This window comes from Pagrus pagrus (assembly GCF_965226575.1).
Source record: "Pagrus pagrus genome assembly, chromosome: 10".
NCBI lineage: Eukaryota > Metazoa > Chordata > Actinopteri > Spariformes > Sparidae > Pagrus > Pagrus pagrus.
The window spans coordinates 5,614,173-5,634,255 of NC_140194.1; the positions used below are offsets into that span (position 1 = coordinate 5,614,173).

The window sequence follows — 20,083 nt, forward strand, 5'->3', positions numbered from 1 at the left end:
CCGAGCACCAGGTCCGAACCGCAAGCTGCATGGCTAACTGAGCTAGCTAAGGGCTGCTACAGTTAACAGCAGTTAGCAGTTACTCTAGTGATATGCTGCCTCCGACAGGTGGATAATTCTTACGTATTGCACCTTTCAAACTGTGGTGATCCTCTCGGTAGCAGGAAATACAACATTTTGATGTGCAGGGCACAGAAGAGTTGTGTGAAAATCAGTAACAATGGGCCACACCTCAGCTTCAGCAGCTGTTGTCAGTTAAGGTTCCCTTTAGGAAGGCAGTAGCCCCCCATGGTGAAGCTGCCCAGTGGCAAACAGTAGAGGACTGTTGTGCATTGGAAGAGGATCAACTGTATGTGTTAATATAAAGCAGAGCATCGATCGAGAATGTGTGCTCAGCTGTCTTTTAAAAACTCTGTAACGCATCATTTTTATGCTGACTCGCGTTGTTTTATAATGGCTGTTCGTGTTATTTTGTCTAACACCTATAGTTCTTCCAGTCCTCCGCTCTCTCTCTCTCTCTCTCTCTCTCTCCAAACTCTCTTATCCTGTCCACTCTGTTAAACACAAAGTGCTGTATCCTCCTCTCCTATCTCCACTATCCCGCTCCACATTTTTCCCTTTCACTAATCTCAATGTGCTTTATGCAACGTAATTGGTTTAGAGAACTGCTTATCCACATCCTCCACATTTTAGCTCATGCGAAGCTGAAACTGGTAACCTGTGTGCCTTCAATCACTCAGCCATTCCAGGGGAGCGACAATACCCCGGCTGATTTCAGCTCCACTGTTCCCCCGGTAATGGGAAAGCTAAAGACGGCTGGCTGCCGGGGCATCGCACAAACAAGGCAGGCTTCGGGGGGAGCAAAGCTCCTCCAGAAAGCAAGCACATCAGCGCTATTGTTAGCACATAGCGGGAGATTAGCGCTGATGGCTGTATGTGAGCTAGCAGGCTTGGCTGGTGTTCTGTGTCGGATGCTAACCCAGCCCACCCCTGCTGCCGCTGCCACCATGTCACAATTAGCCAGAATGGCTGCAGACATGATTGCTCACCCTGGTGGCAATGCAGTCAATCCATCTCCAATCAATGGGATATCAGCACTCTGTCATGAATGCTGCACCCGTTTAGATTATATACCCTACCTGGATCAGGACGAGATGCTCTGTTCTTTGATTTGATTTCTGAGGCTAACAAGCTCATAAAAGATAACCAGGAGGGAGTCATCAACGCAAGATAGTTCAGAGGTGCGACGTACAGCATAAATGAAAATCTGTAACGATATAGAAACTTAAATTTGGGTTCATACGGCAAATGTCGAAGCCTGATTGCATTGTAGTCACAGACAGGGAGATTACAGCAGCCACGGGGCATGCAGTCTACCTCTTTGATTCTCTGTGTGTACCTCTTTCCCAGCACACAATATAATATCCACCCACATCAACGCAAACACACAGTTTTCCAGTGCCTGTGACTGATTACAGTGCATGATTAATTAGCAGACAGATTGCTAAACGGTGGTGAACATGGTTTGATGTGCAGAGGTAAAGAGTAGACTCTCCACGGAATACAATAATGTCCTCTATGCCCTCCCCCCTATCTCTCTCTCTCTCTCTCTCTCTCTCATCCTTTCCTCCCATCCATTTCTTCCTCTCTTTTCTATATTAAGCTCTTCTGGGTTAATCATTCCTAGAGGACGACGGCACCAAAGCGCCGCAAAAAAAAGTGACACACAGCTGTGTGCAGCCGGGGTTCTTGTGCACCCACTTCCAGTGATTACAGACCCTTTAAAGGATAACCACAGATCTTACAGCCGCACTGTCTCCAACACTGTGCACTTCAAAGGTGGTGTAGAGTTTTAACGTTGTGTCTCGGCCTCCTCTCATTCTCCCAGTGCCCATTCACTTGACCTTATTCCTCATTTATCCTTATATTTGCCTGTCCTTTCACTCCGGCGTCACAGGAGGGTTTTCTAATCTCCATCTTATTATATGGCGTCCCGTCACCTCTCCTAACATCCTTGCACCCTGTTTTTGCCGTTCGTTGCCGCGAGCCCCGGTGGGAGGCGAGTGCGCTAATTCATTTGTTTGCATATGGGGGATTTGTCCAGCTCTGATGGATGGCTTTGGCGCCGGCAGTCCCTCAGTAGCTCGCGGTGTACAATAGAATTCGCTGCGAGTCTCTCAAAGGACCGCATCCTCAAATAAAGAGATAAATAAAACACCCCCACACATATACAGTGCACACAACATACTGACGTGCAATTCCCTTATAATAAAACCACACAGATACACACAGACACACACCCACACAAGAATAGATTACACATGTCTTCGCTCAAATAATCTCACATGTGCACACAGAATACATTATTTAGCGGTGCCTACACATGCAGGACATGGATCAAATAATCAAATCCGCACCGAAAAGGATGAAAAATAAACAGTGTGTTGATGTTTACGTGCCGGGACCATTAAAGTCGTCTGATGTCCTCTCACGAAACTAGCAGTTGCCAGTAATCGTTTAGTCTGCTCTATGTCCAAATTAGTCTGCATGGTGACTTTCTTAATCAATGTGGCTGCAAACTGTGATGTGATGTGACTGCTAACATGGACTCTCTCTCTCTCTCTCTCTCTCTCTCTCTCTCTCTCTCTCTCTCTCTCTCTCTGTCTCTCTCGCACACACACACACACACACACGCACTCCCGGGGTCTCCAGCTAAAGTTAAATGTCTGCCAGCTGAGCGTGTCCCTCAGTCAGGCTTTTGTTCGTCTCCAGCTGAAGCTCTGTAATTTGTCCGCCAGTAATTTGTCAGGAATGAAGGTCTGGGGTTGCCAAATTTGTCAGAAGTCCTATATAAACACACATGCTTTGAATTTTTAATCATCTTATATTGTTTCAGCACTTTAAGGTCAAGAAATTCAGATTGTTTTTTTTTATTTTCATAGAGCATGATCTTATCTGTGTAGAGACCTGAAAACTGCTAGAATACATAATGCTTATACTGCGTGTGTGTGTGGTTGTGTCTGTTGTCTTCACTCATGCACTATGTAGGAATTCATTACCGGCTGAAGCCACGCTCCCTGACGGTGCTTTGTTCCAGACGCCGTTCGAGTGCTGCGTACAGCTTGTAGCACTGAGTGCTCCAGCATCACCCGTAATGGGATGTGTGTTCGAGTTCAGACTGAAACGGCGCCCTGTCTCGTGAGCAAATCTGAAACAAAGCTGTGTACACCTCTGATTTGATCCCTGCTTTCTCGATGCCAAATTAAATGCCCCTCGAGACATTTCTGCATCTGTAAAAACCACAGAGGCCTGGACGCCAGTGACTCGGCGGGGCAAGCAGCAGGCTTGTGGCAGGGGACATGCACTTCTCCGGTTCATTTCATATCCCCACCCTCTCTCTATGTCTCTCTGCCTGACTCATTCTCAGAATAGAGCTACAAACCTGCCTGAGTACCGTTTCTTGGTCAGGGAGCACTCGTAGTATTGTGGGAAAGCATTTGCGCATGTTCTATTATTACATCCTGGTTATGTAAAGCACCAGGAGACGACACCAACGAGTAATGATTCACCATAATTCAATTGTATAACAGGCCTATTTCGACAAAGGAATCAGAGGTGGTCTGTGTGTGTAAGAATGTGTGTGGGGAGGGCTGAGCCGGTTGATTCATTTCCTGCTAGTTGAAATCATCCCTTTAGTCACTATGAGCTCCGATAGCAACATGTTTTTTCCGAGGACAACTAAAGTGCAACTCCCACCGGCTCCACAGCGCAGCGGAGCGTCATATGACGCCCCTAGCACCTACAGGAAGTGTAGTGCTGCAGTTGCAATTAGTAATATTACATATGTCATAACAATGCAGTCAGGTTAGCTCCAACATGGCAGAACAACTCATGTATTTTGCTTCTTATACTATTTTGTAGTTTTGCATCTAAAACTTTATCTTCTCAAATGTTCATCACTATCAATATGACTCAGGCACGTCTGAAATGTGACATATTATTGTCTGAATCCAACAATAATGTAGTTCACGTGTGAATGCACCCAGGACTGGTTTTCTGTTTGTTGTCGACAGCTGGATTCATGTCAGATTCTTTCCTTTGAGTTTATTGAACACCTGCAGCATCACGCAGTCGCTGAAATGATAAGTCTGTCTTTAGATTGAACTTAATTTGGACGTATTTGCAATAAAGCAGTGCTAAAAGATGAGCTTTCTGGACATTTTCATTTAAAAGTGTTTAAAGTCCAAGATAAGGTCCCCTCATTTATAATGAGCTGTTTTGGTGATCATTCTCACAGTTGATGTGAATACCTAAAAAAATCGAGTCAACAGTCACACACACGCTCCTGATACACAACAAACAGTCCCTACAAGTAATCTGTTTGACGTGTTTTCTATGAACATGATGTGATTAGACGTTATGTGACTGATGAGAAGACATGCCATGCCAGAGGAGCAGAGAAAATGAGCTGCTGCTGTACTATCATATCAGAGACTGGGAGGAAATAGAAGGGTGGCAAGTCTGTTGATAGGACAGTGGTGTGAATTGCCGCGGGGAAGCCCGTCAACGAGCACCGACACGCGTCCAGCCATCGCCGGTGTTGGGGCTCTACACTGAAAGCAATAGGGGCGGCTGTTTTGTTGTTCAGTGGCGGTGGGTGTTGCACTTAAGTGTCTATGGGTGGTTGATGGAGTAATTGTAAGCATTTAATTATCGTACCATTATTTTTTTTGCCCAAAATGGATTTCAGCTCTTCTTCTTACCCAGTATATCTTCTGTAACAACCAATCAAAATATACCTTTCAAAGTCTATCAACACATCATCACAGTATCACTTAATTTTGAGCAAACTGGCTGTTTAAAGTGAGACTATGCAAATTTATGATAAAATTAACTTCTACTGCAATACAGTACGCCCAAGGTCTGTGTATTTAATTGAATCTGGTATGACCAGTTACTCATGGTGACTAATTTTGGCAAACTTGAGATAGAAATCTGTGTGTAAGAGACATCACTGAGTCACTTTCCTGACTGTATTACTCACCTGTCTTTGTGTTGCTGCTTCACTACCTTTGAGCGTTTACCATTGTCGCTTAATAGCCTGTTCAACCACTGTTCAGAAAAAGTAAGCTCACTTTAAGTGTTTTTTTAATGGTAACTTCTGGATTCTTAAGCACACTTGTTATATTTTTATCAGCGCCACAGTGTTGAGGAGAGAATGCCAAGGACACTTGAGTTTCTTAGCAGGATACCACAACTAGGTTATTCCTCTTGGATCCGACAGCTTGATCTTGTAATGGAGATGGGTCTCTGTAAACATGTGGGAACAACAGTCTCTGATTTTCCGTTGCTTGGCCAGCCTCTGTCCCATTCGTCCATTTAATTTTCCTGCGGCTGGACATTAGCCAGGAGCAGCCTTACGTTCAAGATGGATTAGCATGGCTCTTATCCCTGCTCTCCTCCCTGGGGGCGGTAGGCTGGTCAAGTTGAACGGTCGAAAGATACCATGGCCAGCGATTGAGTCAAGGTTCGCTGCTCTCGAACCAAAGCCCTTCTCCATTGTTGATCTATGAATATCTGGGAAAAGGATTCAGTTGTCTTTGTAACAAGCCACCAATACTTATTGGAACCACTTGGAGGTTGTGTGTTTCAGCTGCGTAAAAACTCAATTGACTTGAAAATTACATTTTACAATTCATATCATATATCATCATTCTGTTGCTGGTACCACTGTAAACAAGAATCCTTTAGAATCAACAGTTATTGTACCAAAACAGTCCGACCAAACGCCCCTGAAACTAAAATACAACTAGATTTTCTCTTTTTCTTGAGACTGTGGGAGTTCAATCAATACTCTAATATTCCTGGCATCATTTAGTCGTGTTTTGGTATTAAACTGTATTATATTACAAGGCGTTGCTGTCTATCCCCTCTAGCAGCCTGCAGGAGTAATCCAAAAATAAAGTTCTGTGTTGGATCTTAATAAGAAGAAAAATAAATATATGCCTGTGAAAGCTGCATGTTAACGAGGCTATTTAAGCAAGCTTATCTGTTGACCTGTAACACTGGAGCGATGACCTACTTTATCCTCTCATCTCGCTCCCTCGTCAATTTTTTCGCTCTTATTTTGCTTGATGTCCTTGATATCCTCGAGCCCTCCGTATTGATGAAGCCAAATAATTCTAATCACGCAGTATCTAGATTAATTCCAGAATCCCAGACATCATTGCCGTGCTGATAATCTTCCGATACCGAAGGCAACAAAATAAATGGAGCAGAAATGAATGGCAATTCTTGAAAAAAAAAAACATATATTTTTTTAGTGAAGCGGGGATGTTACAAAACAAAATGCCTTGTGAAAGAATGCATAAAAATCTAATAACCTCGGTTTTATTCTGTGACTTTGGGAGTTACAGAGTCTTTTTCACTCATGAAAAGCCTTCAGCCATTTTATTTTTTGCTCTCTATTGACACTTCACTGTAGCAGCAAAGACGAGTGGATTTAAATGAAAGGTTGCTGTTAGCATTCTGCTCAGACCCTCCACATATTTTTCAGTACGGGTCAGAATTTACACTGCACACTTAAAATAGAAAGATAAAACACTGGCAAATGGCAGTAACATTTTACACAGGTCACGTCGTGCCATGCCATCTGACCTGGCAGTCCTCCCAGAAAAGAAATAGAGGGGAATCACAGCTGCTGTCTCACACTTTCTCTCTCCTCTGTCGGCCTCGCTCGCTCTCAGACACGCGTTACCCCATCTATCGGATCCACATGGGGGGAAGCACAGTCTTAGTTATCATGTTTAATTTGTTTCCCACTGTGTCTCTAGTGTTCTCAGCTGAATTATCAAAGCGGTTTGATCTCGTCTGTTACATACAGCGCGTGTGCTAACCAAGTGAGAGAACGAACACAAGAGGAGATGAGGAAAGCAACAATAAAGTCTTTGTACATGTGGGACTAGCTTTTTCTTTGTCGCATTCATCGTTAAATAATTACTCGCGTCAGAATGTGACTTTTTATTAAATAGGTATGATTTATTTTATGCGTGTTGTGAATCATTAGAGGCTGTTTGTGGCAGAGTGTTAGATTTGCTGCACCAAATGTTTTTCATCATTAAAAGTGACACCGACTTTGTAAAATTTAGGGTCTCCGAGCAGATTTAAAAGCAACCGGCCCCCGAGACGACACGCGAGTACGAGGGCGCACAGCGATCTGGCGCGTGGTGAGCGATGACCCGTGCTGAGGTTCTGCTTCAATAATTAAAGTTCATTGCTTTTCCATTGCGCTTTTTTTTTAAATTTATTGAGTAATTTAATTTGGCGTGGAGGGGACAAAAAAATAAAGTGCACTTTAGAATCTAATTGATGCTGGTTTCTACGTAGTCCTGCATCCTCAGCATTCCTCCTCTCCGACCAATGAAGTTAACTAGGCGGGGGATGGAGTGGAAGAAGATAGAGGAGGGCGAGGAGAGGGGCAGGCGAAGGGAAGAGGAGGGAAAATAAGGAGGTTATCATGTGTGTGTGTGTTCGTGTGTGTGTGTGGAGGTAGCAAATTTGATTTCTTTCACATCTATCATCCATTGTAAAGCTCGTGGCTTTAAGAGGCAGCGAAAGCGCAGTCCATTTACGTGTTACTATTGTAAGGGAGATTAGCCGAGGCTGGGCTTGTTTCTATTTGAGGAATAATGAAGAGTGTGTCCTCGCACAAACACTACTCTACTCTTGCAGCAGGTCCTCTGTTAGTTGCCCTTGTCACACATCCGTTCTCTCTCTCGCTCCACTGACATGTAAAAAGCATGTGATGGTTCATCATCCCTCATCCTCGGGGATATACTGGGACAAGATTCAGCGCTGGACTTTTGTTCAGACCAGCCCATTAACCTGCCTACCATGTAAAAAAAGGTAGCAGAGAGGAAAGAAAGTCATGCGGATATAGCACTCCTGGGGTACCACGCTCTCGCCAGGTGAGGATTCTTACAGAGGAGCTTTGCTGCTGAGGAGCACTTTACTGTACTGTAGCAACAATGTCATCTTAATTATGTGCCTGCTGAAAACCTGCACTGACACAAGGCCTGGATCCCTCCCCAGGTGGAAGAAAGGGGAAGGGATTGCCTTACATCAGTCTGAAAGTATGAGCTCCCTCGCATACTTTCCGCAGCACTCTTATTTTTAGTATCTTGACTTTTTGCCACTGTGGGGAACCTCCCAAATGGCCTGAAAGTAAGGATGCTTTCGACACCTTTGTTCATTAAGAGAAATAGGGAGCAGAAAGGCAGTCTTTCATGGGCTCCCATGATGACACAAGAACGCCAGGAACAGGCCATGGAGAGGCAGCCTTACAAAGCTTATGTGGCCCCACTTCTCTGCCTCCCAATAATTCACTCTGGTCCTGGTGGAGTTTAGGTGTCAGCCAAGACATTCACACCGTTGGTTCATCCGAACAGAGGAATGGAATGATGAAAGGAAAACACCAGAGGGGATGGGGGAGGACAAGTGGCTCTTTTAATGACTCTGGAGTGTGATGGGAATGCTGTTAATGAGGAGGGCTGGGATAAGAAGCTATGCTTCCCACGTAGATACAGACAAGCCTGGGAGGAGCCTGAAGAACAACTCGGCTCAGCTTTGCTTGATGCAGTTACAGCTGAGCAAAGCCGAGCAGAGCTCTGCAGACCACGGGAGTGTGGGATGAATAGAGTTTGACTGTGAGGCAGGCAAAGATGGCATCGAGAATGAGCAGCTCCTCTCTTTTTTTTCTCCTCTTCCCCCTTCTCCCAGAGAGACAGTGGCAGCTCTCTGGTGAAGATCAGAAAGGTGGGAGATGGAAAGTGAGCGGGAGTGGGAGAAAGAGAGAGAAGAGAGAGACAGTAGCCCCAGGAGCCCCATCTCCAGTCAGTAATTCCACTGGGGCTCTCCCCACCGCTCTTCAGTTTCTATCTCCAGATGAAAAATAAATAACCTCTTCAGACGGCCTCCCCCTCCTCCGAGAGAGAAACAGAGCTTCCCCAAGAGCAGTGTTCACTTTCCACATAGTTATCGCTAAGTCTCCCCTCTTTAACTTAATCTTTTTTCACACACTGTCACATGTACATTCTATCGATATGTACTGTAGATGTACATGACCACAGCATGTTCTCGTTGCGTAAGGAAAACTGTAATCTATTGTATATATGTCAGAAATAATTTCAAATTACACAGCCGAGTGATAGTTTGTAATATCTAAAAGCGAAGATGGACAACTTTTCGACTTTCCTTTCTACTTGTGCTTCTCTGTGGTATTACTGTTGTTGGTGCCGCTGTTGCAAAGAAGCCTTAGCTTCATGGCTACTGCAAGCAGCCTGGCTACTGTCCAAAGCAAAGAAAAAACTCCTTAACCTAGACACCCTGATCTCAGGGCTATCAAAGGGTATAACACCCAGTTGTATTAATAAGTAGGCAGGTGTTGTTACTTAACTGATCTAGTAAAAAGAATGCTGGTTTTGAACTATCTCGTGTCCTGGTGGTAAGGGGAAATGCATATTGACGGGGGAACTGACTTTGACACATCTGCACTCTCCATTGAGTGAATGCTCCCTCTCCCTCTTTGCTTTCTGTGCCTCTTCCATCGCCGGAGCTGTTGTTCTTTTGCAGTGTAGAGTGAACACAGATATTACAGTTGTTCCACTCTAACCTGGAGATAGAGACCAGGTAAAATAATGCCTCTCCCTGTTTTGATTGTGCAATGGAAGACGCACTACCATTTCACCTGAATTCATCCTTCGTCTTTCCGGAAATAATCCAGCCCAGTAGCAGACCAAATAGCATAGTAAAGGCAAAGGTCTATAGAGAACCGATCTATACAAATTCTGGCGCCAGTTTCTGACAGCCATGACACTGTGCATTCAGTATTTACTCCTCAAAAGTAGTGTATTCATCAACCCAAACATACCTTCTGATTTTTGCCAAAAAAGTGACCAAATTGAGACTCAACACTTGCCCTGCATCATCTTTCTGTTCTTGCTCCTCTCCACTCAACCACATGCTGCTTCATAATAACTTACAGAATGAACTACTAGAAGCATCAGTCTACCTCAGCCCTCCGAGAGCTGTATGTTTCAAGCCTTGGCTATCAGCCTGTGTCAAAGTACATAGTACAATACTGCCTTTGTACATGGAATAAGTAACATTTACTTATCTCTTCCACAATGGAGCATGTGCTCCCTGTGCAAGCACGGCTGGCAGAGCGTAGCAGCTGGTGCTGCCAGGCACTGAAGCAAAAGGCTAGTGTGGAGCGAGATTGTTCTGGAAAGCGCTGTAAGTCTGATGGCCTCGTCAAGAGGGAGCCTCATGGCCGATTGTGCATGACGAGTGCTCCCTGCTATCTGATGCTTCTCCCTGGGCTTTCATGCAAAAATCTGAGTAGAGGAAAGGATGTCTGTCGTGTATGTCTTGCTTTGATTTGTCTACTTTGTACCTGTCAATATAAATACTTCATTATATATCTCTGAATAATAATTTTACATCATCATGCTTTGGTTGACATTAGGACCTGTGTGGACATCCAGTACAACCATCTCCCTCTTTTCCACTGCGCTGTCTTCCTCTCGCTTCCTCTATCTTCTACTGCCTGTGTTTAGCTTGATAATGTTCAGCATTATAATCTGGCCTTCATTTTACCTCCGTTCTCTGGTAGCATGTCAGCATTTCCTCTCTTAACTCCACTATCTACTTCAGCTCCTGATACCTGTAATGAACGCTCTGCTTAGTGCTGATATCGCACTGTAAATCCGCTTAGGATCACTAGCGTTGAGCCCAACAGGGGATGTGTAGCTCCACTCCTGCACGCTCCCTCTCTCGCGCGGTTCATAGCTGTAGCCTGTTGACATGTCTTTTGTGTGCCTTTGCACATCACAATGAAATGTGTCCACGCGGATTTTCAGGAAGATGCGTGAAGAATCGTCTCGGTATGTGGAAACAGACATGCATGCACTAAGAGGTTGTTAAACTGGCTTGTTTACTGGCTTCTGCCATTTGAGGCTGTGGAAATGTGAAAGGTCAGATTTTTACAAGCAAAATGGTGGAATGGATTTTGTTCATGTACACTCGGTCATGCATATAAACTGTATAGACGACGGTGTAGACACAAATGAACAAACCCATGCACACTTAAAAAAAACAAACATTACAGTCTCAAGCCCTGCAGCCATCTCTGGAGAATGTAATGCTCATTACATCATGCTTTATTAAGTATTACATTTCATGATTTGATGAACAAAAAAAAAAATGTAATGTGTTGGAAAGGTTTTCCTGAGGGTACTGTAAAAGGTCATGGGGTCTTTAAAATCAAATAGGTTTATCTCCTCGGAATACATTTAGCTAAATTAACTGTAATATGCTTCACTGATTATGAGATTTCTTATTTGCAATGGCTGACCCCAGAGGAAAGGTCAAGGGGTCACTGAAGTCAGAAACGTCCATCCTCTGGGGAGAATGAATATGCAAAGCAAATGTTGTTGCAATCTGCCTTCGAGGATTTAATAGTCCCTGTGTACAAGTTGCCTAAACAGCAGGAAACATCAGTCATTTAAGCTCTTGATAATTCAGGCTGTCGCTATGACATTACACAAAGGAGACCTGAGAACAGGATTCATGCTCTGTGGACCATAAATATCCAAAACAGACTGCATTATGATAAGTTAATTTGTTTTTTTTTTTGTTTTTTTCTTGTGTCCAAAGTTAAAAACTTAATTGGATTGTAGCATCAGATACAAACTGAACAAGTGTCTAAAGTGATTCATCATGGAAACCAGCCTGATATTAATGCTAGCAGACATATTATGCTCATTTTCAGGTTCATAATTTTATTTTGGGTTGCTGATAGGTTTACATGCTTTAACACTCAAGAAAATTGCATCAGTTTTCCCATTTAAAAGCACTGTATGTGTGAAATGCTCTCTTTAAGGCGCCCCCCCCCCCCCCCCCCCCGAATACCCAGTCTGCTCTGATTGGTCTGCTCACACACGCCTGAGCGAGCCCCTTTCACTGCGTCTCCGGTCGGCTCCGTCCTGTTTTTATCTTCAGTTTAGCTTCACTTCTACCCTGAATTTAAGCATGAATTATGCAAATGTATCACACGGTGACGCAGTGCGATGTCAAGAGGTCACAAAAGAGAGAGGAGCTCCTGTTGGTGCAGACTACATAACACACCGAAGGAAAGGAAAAAAAAAACTGTTAGAGCATAATAGGGCTCTTTTAAGATTAAATGTCACAACAGTGTAGCCAGAGGTTGACAGCATATTGGTCCTGGTCGACCAACCAACCCGACCATCTGCAGGTACTGTCAATAACAGCGGAAACATCAAACTAGAGTAACAATGCCTGTGCTGACAAAACAAACTATTAAATATTTAATGCCGTTTAGTCTGCACGCACTTACTGCCTAAACACTTAATGATCCAGATTTTCAGAGTTGGTTTTATGGCATAGTTAGATACAGGCGTTTCATCATAAAACAGCTTAATGTGACTGTACGAAGAAGTCAGTTCCTGCATCAAATGGGGCACAAATTGCAGCATGCTATTTAATTCCGGGAGGAAAAATCCAAATGAGTAAAATCTGAAGAAAGAACAGAAGGGAAAAATTAGAGAATATCGCGCCAATTTGTCAGTTTGCCATGTTCCTTTGATGGTGCCGCATGCTAACCACTTCAGCTACTGCTCTCATCTTTTTCCTGGAGACAGACACACCCAGTGACTCACCATGATGTCCATCACACCAGGAAATTATTGATAATGAAAGAAGATCCACTGCATTCTCCACTCCTCTTTTTGCTCCCTCCATGTGTCTCTCACATCGTTCACCAAAAGATTTTTAAATAACAGCCTTTTTTCTCATTTCTCTCACTCCAAGGTTTCATTTCTCAGCCCCACCTCACACTCGTGATCATGTCTCATATTTCTTTTACGCTTATTAATTAACAATAATTGAGAGTCATGCGGTTCCTATTGTACAACTCCAGGTTGTTTTATCATCCATATGTGCTTTTTGGCTTCGTGTGGTGCGTCTCCTGTATCACCCCGTGGTAGCATGGCATCTGCTCTAATGCATTTTTCTTCAGAGGCTTTTTTTTTTCACCAGCCTTTCATATGAGCGTCAGACATTTCCAAGGGAGAGATTTCATATTGGTAATTTACTCCCCCCTCTCTCTCTCTGGGGCTAACCATGCAGTATGTGTCTTTCATCTTCCCTGCTTCTCCTCAAACCACCTTTTGCCTGAAGTTTCCCTCCGTGCATTTCGAGTGTTGGTATTGTGTCCGCCTCCCTCTGACTATTTCCCCCCTTTGTGTCATCCTTTATCGTCTCTACTGTCATCTTCTTCTTCGTGCGTGCATCTCGGTGTAGTTCTCTCATCACTAATGACAGCGTCGTCATGAAAACAGGTCACAATGTCTTTGGAAGGCTCCGGCACTTTTGATGGGGCCAAACCAATTACCTCTCCCGTCTCAAACAACTGACAGCTGCTGTGTGTATTGGTGAAAACATAAGACAGGAGGGTGACTATGAATCCATTCCACAGGCAGATGAGTAGAAGTACATTTCCTTGTCAAAATTAATTGATCAAAGAGAGAAGACTGACCTGAATGAAGCTAGGAGCTAAAGCAACGTTCATATCATTCTACCTTTCCTCCCCCCTTCTCATCTTTGTTACTTTATTTTCCTCTACAGTCCAATCTGTCAGCCTTTCTCCCTCTCCACAGAACATATCTCATCCCTCCCCCTTCTGCTTGAACTCTCTTTGGACTCCAAATGCTAATTCAGTCAGGCACTTAATCAGACATATTAATTCCATATCTCCCCTGATTGCACTAATTCCACTCTGCAATGAGTTTCTCTGCGGCATCCCTTCGGTGCAGCAGTGTTTTACACTGTGGTGCTAGCCGCGGTCTGCAAAATCATTCCTTTAAATCATACGTTGACAACAAACACATGGCAGTGGTAATATGTTGTGCACACTACATGTAACGGTCTGTTTTCTATCATGTTTTTGCTGCGATCCGTCAGCCCTACAGCCATTTCAATTCCATTGGACTAGATAGCCATGTTTTGTGTCAGTCTGACAAGCAGTACGTGGAGCATTCCTATGAAAATAAATAGACCCCATCCTGTGACAGTCTGCCAATTAAATAAAAAAAAATAAAATCTGGCAACAATGCCCACTGCTTCTGAATCACTTTGGCTAAACGGCACATTATCGTGGCACATTTGTCTGCAATTCAAGAAAAAGTCTGGTTGTCAGTGGCAGGAATTATTGACAGTGAATTCATTATACAGTGCAGACACAAGCATTCCTGTACAAACACACACACACACACACACATACAAGTGCACAGAGATAAACAGAATATGCCTGAAAAGCCTGTAAGCTCTCATATTGTCTGCTGACAAATGGTGTACATAGCTGAGACGTGTATTAATTAAAATCATATTAAAGTACTGATTTAGCCGCTTTTTAATTTAATTAAGTCACAGATCATGTAATTGAGAGAATTACAAAATTTCATTCTTTGTTCCAGATAATTGTATTCCATCTTAATGCCTACTTTAAAGTCTATTAATTTGTTTTATCTCGTCGCCATCGTCTTCCTTCGACTTTTTTTTAAATAGAAAATATGGCTCGGGAATTTCTGTGTGCATGTGCATCATGTCAAAGCAAACCTTAGAGATTTCATGGATCTTTTAAACTTCTTGATACGATCTCTCTGCCTTTACCAGGAAATTGTGTTGAACTAGAGCTACGCTACAGCAAACATGTATATTTTAAGATAACAAAATTCTAATATTTGACTGATATCTATGTATCTATCCTTCTATCTATCCTTCTATCCTTCTTTTCCTTTTCCTTACTGTCTGGTCACTTAGCAATTTGGCCGGCGAGGACCCTCTACCAGACACAGATGGATTAACCATTAGATAATGACAAATGGCAGCCGCAGCTGAGCTGATTTCAGCACTTACTGCTCCTTTGGGAGCCCGTACTCACCACACTGCAAACCACACTGACCGCCCCCACCCAAGATCTTAATTGAACGAGTGGCTGTGCAGCCAATTGATTCAGCCTGACATGCATCTCTGGTCATTTCCAGCGGGTGATGTAGTGTGACCCGCGGGTCAAAATATGCTGCGATCTGGAGCAGAAGGCACCGACATTAGTCTTGATTTGTTGGACTACTACTCTTTCAGAGAGGGACTTTATCTCTGTGAGTTCATGGGAGATAAAGAGAGAGACGAGAAATGGCTGAGTAGATCTTTTGATGTCCTGCAGACCTGAAGATAAAACTTTATTGGACTGACTGATGTTGAAGATGTGATGAGATGATAAATGGCGCCATGCAAAATAAAGAGCGGTGATAAAATGTTTCTGGAAATGTTATTGCTGCAACATAGGTGCTATGATTGATTGATTTCAACTACAATGTGATGTTTAATCTTTGTAAATCAGACTTTAAAGTGGCAGCATGAGTCCATCATGATCTGAATCATCTGGGGACCAAACAGCTGCCCATCTGCATTAGGTTGCTCATGGAAGTTGTATGTATTCAGTTGTGTGGTGCAGCACAAAATATTTTGGGTGAATATTTTTCTTAAAAGCTTGGTATAATGACATTTTTAAGAGAGAGTGATATTTGAGTTTAACATGGTGGGGATAAATGCAGTTCTTAAAGGTATGACTGTACTTATTCAGAGCTGTGAGTGCTGCACTCTACCGCTGTTAAATGAAAAACAACGCATATATGTGCTTAGAAAGGCTGTAAAGAAGCAAGTCATACATTGTTGAAAGGGCAACTCCACCAATTTTACACATCAAAGTGTGTTTACAGGTCTTGAGGAGTAGTAGTGCATATGTAGAAAATTGTTTTATAAAGCCTTTTGTGGCTCCAGAGGAAGCTGCATGTAATCTGATAAATTGCCTCCAGCACCACTCAGTGGCTAAGTTGTGGGTAATGTAGTCGCATTGTAGTCCTATAACACTGTTGGACTCATCATGTACAGTTTAAAAACAAATTATCAAAATCGATACAGCAGATCCAGAGATAATGCTGTGCCTTCCTCTTCCTTTTCAAAACCTGCCGTCTACATTACCCACAATGCAACTTAGCTACTGAGTGACATCACTGGAGGTAATTTATTAGATTACATGCAGCTTTCTCTGGAGCCACAAAAGGCTTTAAACTATTTTTTCAGTATATAAGCAATAGCACTCCTCAAGACCTGTAAACACACTTTAAAGTCTAAAGTGTGTGGAGTTACCCTTTAATCTCTTCCCTTATCCTAGAAGGACCCAATCACCATTGAAGCAGCAGCTGTCTCCACCAGACCAGGCTGTTTGCATGCTTGAGTATAGTTCTTTTTAATTAGCGAGAACATACATCTTTTTCGACACATTCTGAAACGCTGAGTCGAGACATGATTCGAGAAAAAAAAATAAAAAATTGGAATGATGCAGTGTTTTGTCAAAGAAGGAGGAAAGCCAGGGGGTGTTTTTTTGTTAGCTTGTATGTGTGTGTGTGTGGTACAATATTGATGTTGTTGATAATAACAACAATGATAATGATTACAACGGCAAAGCCCATATTCATCATCGCTATCCGTGGGGATAATTTGTCATTCTTAGTGAAGTTTCAGCCAGAAAACATTGCATAGTTTTTCCTCAAAGTGCTGTGCTGCACTTCATTCCATTCTACGATATGTACCACTGTATCACCAGGTCAATTTGTGAATATGTTACCTTACCAACTGTCATTGTAAAATTATATTCCTATGTATGTATAGTAGCTGAACCTAAAGCTAGAGCTTCATAAACTGTAGTTATTGTGTGCCACATCACGTCAACCAGCATCATTCCTAACAAAATATCCCCCAGCAAATGCACTACTTTCCCCAAATATTTGCAAACTAGAGAGAGAGAGAGAGAGAGAGAGCGCAGACCTCTGCCAAGGCCAATAGTCTACTCCTCTATGATATGCAAATGCAGGTGCAAGCTAATTTATCATCATTATAGTGTGAAGTTAGAAGTTAGTTGTTTATATCTCTGATGGAGTTTGTTGCAGACAATCTACATTGGGATGTTGAAAGAGTCTAAGTAGTTACATGATGATATTGTGTATTCAAGTTTCCATTGCCACACCTTATTTTGAGAGAAAGGCGCTGTTACAACCAGTTCGTCCACTGTGACTGCTGTCTCTATGAAGACCTTTGAATGTGGACTGTAATAAGGATTCAGCATATCTCTACCGCTAGGGCTACTTGCCTTATCTCTCAATGTTAACATAAGTGAAAATGTATTTGTTTATTGGCCCTGTGATTCAGATCCGATTCTTCCTTGGCCCGTACTTCACCATTCCAACAACTTTAATGAACATCAGGCCAGTAGTTTTTTGGTTATCTTGCTGACAAACAAAGATACAAACCAAAACATAACCTCCACATTGGAGGTAAAATTAGGTTTGCCAGCTGTTTAGGACATTATTAAACCTTTTTCAAAAAAGAAACATTTTGAAGATTACATTGTCAAGTTGGGCTGCGTATCACTTAAAACATTTCTATACCAGTACCGGTACCATTACCTTGACTTCTATACAAGTTTTGAGAAAACTGTTTTTACAAAAGATTACATTAGACATGCACATGGTGAGCCCCGTCTGTGGGGACAACCAGTCACCAACACTATTCGATGTTGCATGATTATTGGCTCACTGACGCTAAGAAGATTCACTCCTCAGGTATTGAAACTTGGTATTGATTGACAAGACATTTTGCAATCAATCAATCAATCAATCAAACTTTATTTCTATAGCACATTTCATACAAATCAATGTAACACAATGTGCTTTATACATAGCGACAACATGAATACAAGACAAGTGCAGAAAGTCTGTGCAATTATACAAAGAACCAGCGCATGCAGCTTTTACAAATTACTCGATAGTATCGAGGCAATTCGGTTGGTGCCATAAGAGTATCGAAATTTGATGCCCAACCCTATCGACAAAAGGAAAAAAACAGGGTTCAGGCTTGGTGCAATAAACAGGCTGGAGATGTTGATGCTAGAATGATATAATTGGACTGATTTCATATAGCTGTTTTTGATCAGGCAGGCCTTGCATAACCATATCCCTTGAATTTTCATTTGTTGGATCAAAGATGAAGACTGGAACAAAGCTGCCTTATCAAATCAAGAAGTGTGGCTTGATCTAGTTTTGCCTTTTAGGACTTCTGACTGGCTTGATCATTTTCTTGCACACAAAAAAAACACCCCTTGCAGAAATATTCCATTCCACCCCTGCAAATTCAGAAGAAACACTCGCTAGTTTTCAGCCTTTTTCTATTAAATCCTATTCTATTTTGTTCTGTTTTGCCATCAGGAGCTCATTAGGCAGGTCAAGATATGTTTGCAGTGTTTTTACAGCCATTAGCTGCCGGTCATTTGGGTATAATGCAACTGTAATGTGAAAACCGTACCCAATGGCAATGCTGCATAAATGAGACGCCGTCGGCAAAACCCTTATCTCAAAACAAAGGTTGAGGTCACGATAGGCCCACACAATAATGTTCCCGTGGATCAAACACACACTTATTTGCACTCACAGTTCCTGCACTGCACTAATGGATAGCGGGTGAGATGGAGAGCTTTATCTCCGTTTGCTTTTGTCCCCCATAATTTATTCAGCGGGGTCTGTCCTCTATGTGGTGTGTATGTGTCGGTGTGTGTGTGCAAGCTGTGTGTGTGTCTGTGTGTCTGCAGGCTGTGTGTGTTTGTGAGGCTTTATGGCTTTGACTGTCCCTTCGTCCCTGGGGAATGAGCTCTTCTGACGTACAGTACAGTAACATACAGTAGAGCCCTGCTTGTTAGATAGAGGTTCTCAGAGGCACTAAAATATCGGCATCAGCAGAGAGTGCTGAGGAAGTGGATTGAAAGGAAAACTAACAAGATGACTCAATGATTATTTAGAAACAGTAAAGAGAATTTTGAATTAGATATCCTGGGGGTTCAAAAAATAGCTTTTTTTTTGAGTAGATACATCATAATATTCCCGAAACAGTGCATTATTCATGGGCTGTATTCCACGGAGAACACGGAACGGAGTGGACACAAACTGCTTCAGTGTAAATGTGTTATCTGTTTTAGAGTATTCTCACAGTTTGCCTCTTGTGTTTTCAGGGACAGCTTTATGGTGGATTGGACGTTAACATGAGGATGACAAGAACCCCTTGGATCTGTGATTGAACTGGCAGGTAAGAACAGACTGAGACAGAACCAGAAGCGAAGAGTTGATCCTTTCAGAGAAAAGACACGTTTTGTGCTTTGGTTTTCGTGTCTAAATCTAAACCATAATTATGTAACATGAGTTAAAACATAACTCACAGCTTTGATCAAACTGTTTTCAGCCATTTTAGAAAGAGCTGCAGAGAAAAAAGTTAGTATTTCCAGTGTGGGTATTCCCAGGCTTTTTTCACTCAGTGTTTTCCCTGAGAATGGACCTTTTCAGCCAAAATAAATCATCCTTATTATCTCAGCAAACTACTGCTGGTGCACTTCTTAAAGTGAGGGAACACAGCACAGTCCAAAGGTGTCTAATTCTGGTGGATTGGAAACTATAAATCACCTGGGTGTTTCTCTGTCGTCTGCCCCGTGTTTGCTGGGATTAGCCTCCAGCCTCCTGTGATCATGAGAGGGATTTTGTGGAGGAAGGAAATGAACAGCTAAATGAATGACCGGTGCACAGTTTACTTTCCTTTTTCCTGTTTACTTTAGCTATTTCATGACTGAGCCATTGACTACTTCCACATTACGCTATGTGCCTTACATTCAGGGATGTTGTCAATGAGTAATTGGACTATTCTCAAACACAATGCTATAATGGGATGTTTCTTGTTCTTTCAGGAACACAAGTCTGTATTATTGATTTTTCTTTTTCTTCTTTTTTTTCAGTCCATAAAGACTGAATAATTTGTAGATCTGCTGAGAGTGTTTAGCAGCTTGTCTGGGGGAATAATCATTGTGGAACAGGAGGAGATTATGAGGAAAACAATATTTGCACCATAG

At 42.6% G+C, this 20,083-nt stretch overlaps 1 protein-coding gene across 6 annotated transcripts in view; it reads left to right on the top strand.

The window, feature by feature from the left end:
- The window catches only part of lrrc4ca (leucine rich repeat containing 4C-a), a 179,962-nt gene that overhangs the window by 138,018 nt on the left and 21,861 nt on the right, over window positions 1-20,083 (top strand). For all 6 annotated transcript variants that reach the window (XM_084365066.1, XM_084365064.1, XM_084365065.1 and 3 more), the window contains one exon: window positions 19,199-19,272. The gene's annotated coding sequence lies outside the window, so the exon portion shown is untranslated. The remainder of the gene's footprint in view (window positions 1-19,198; window positions 19,273-20,083) is intronic.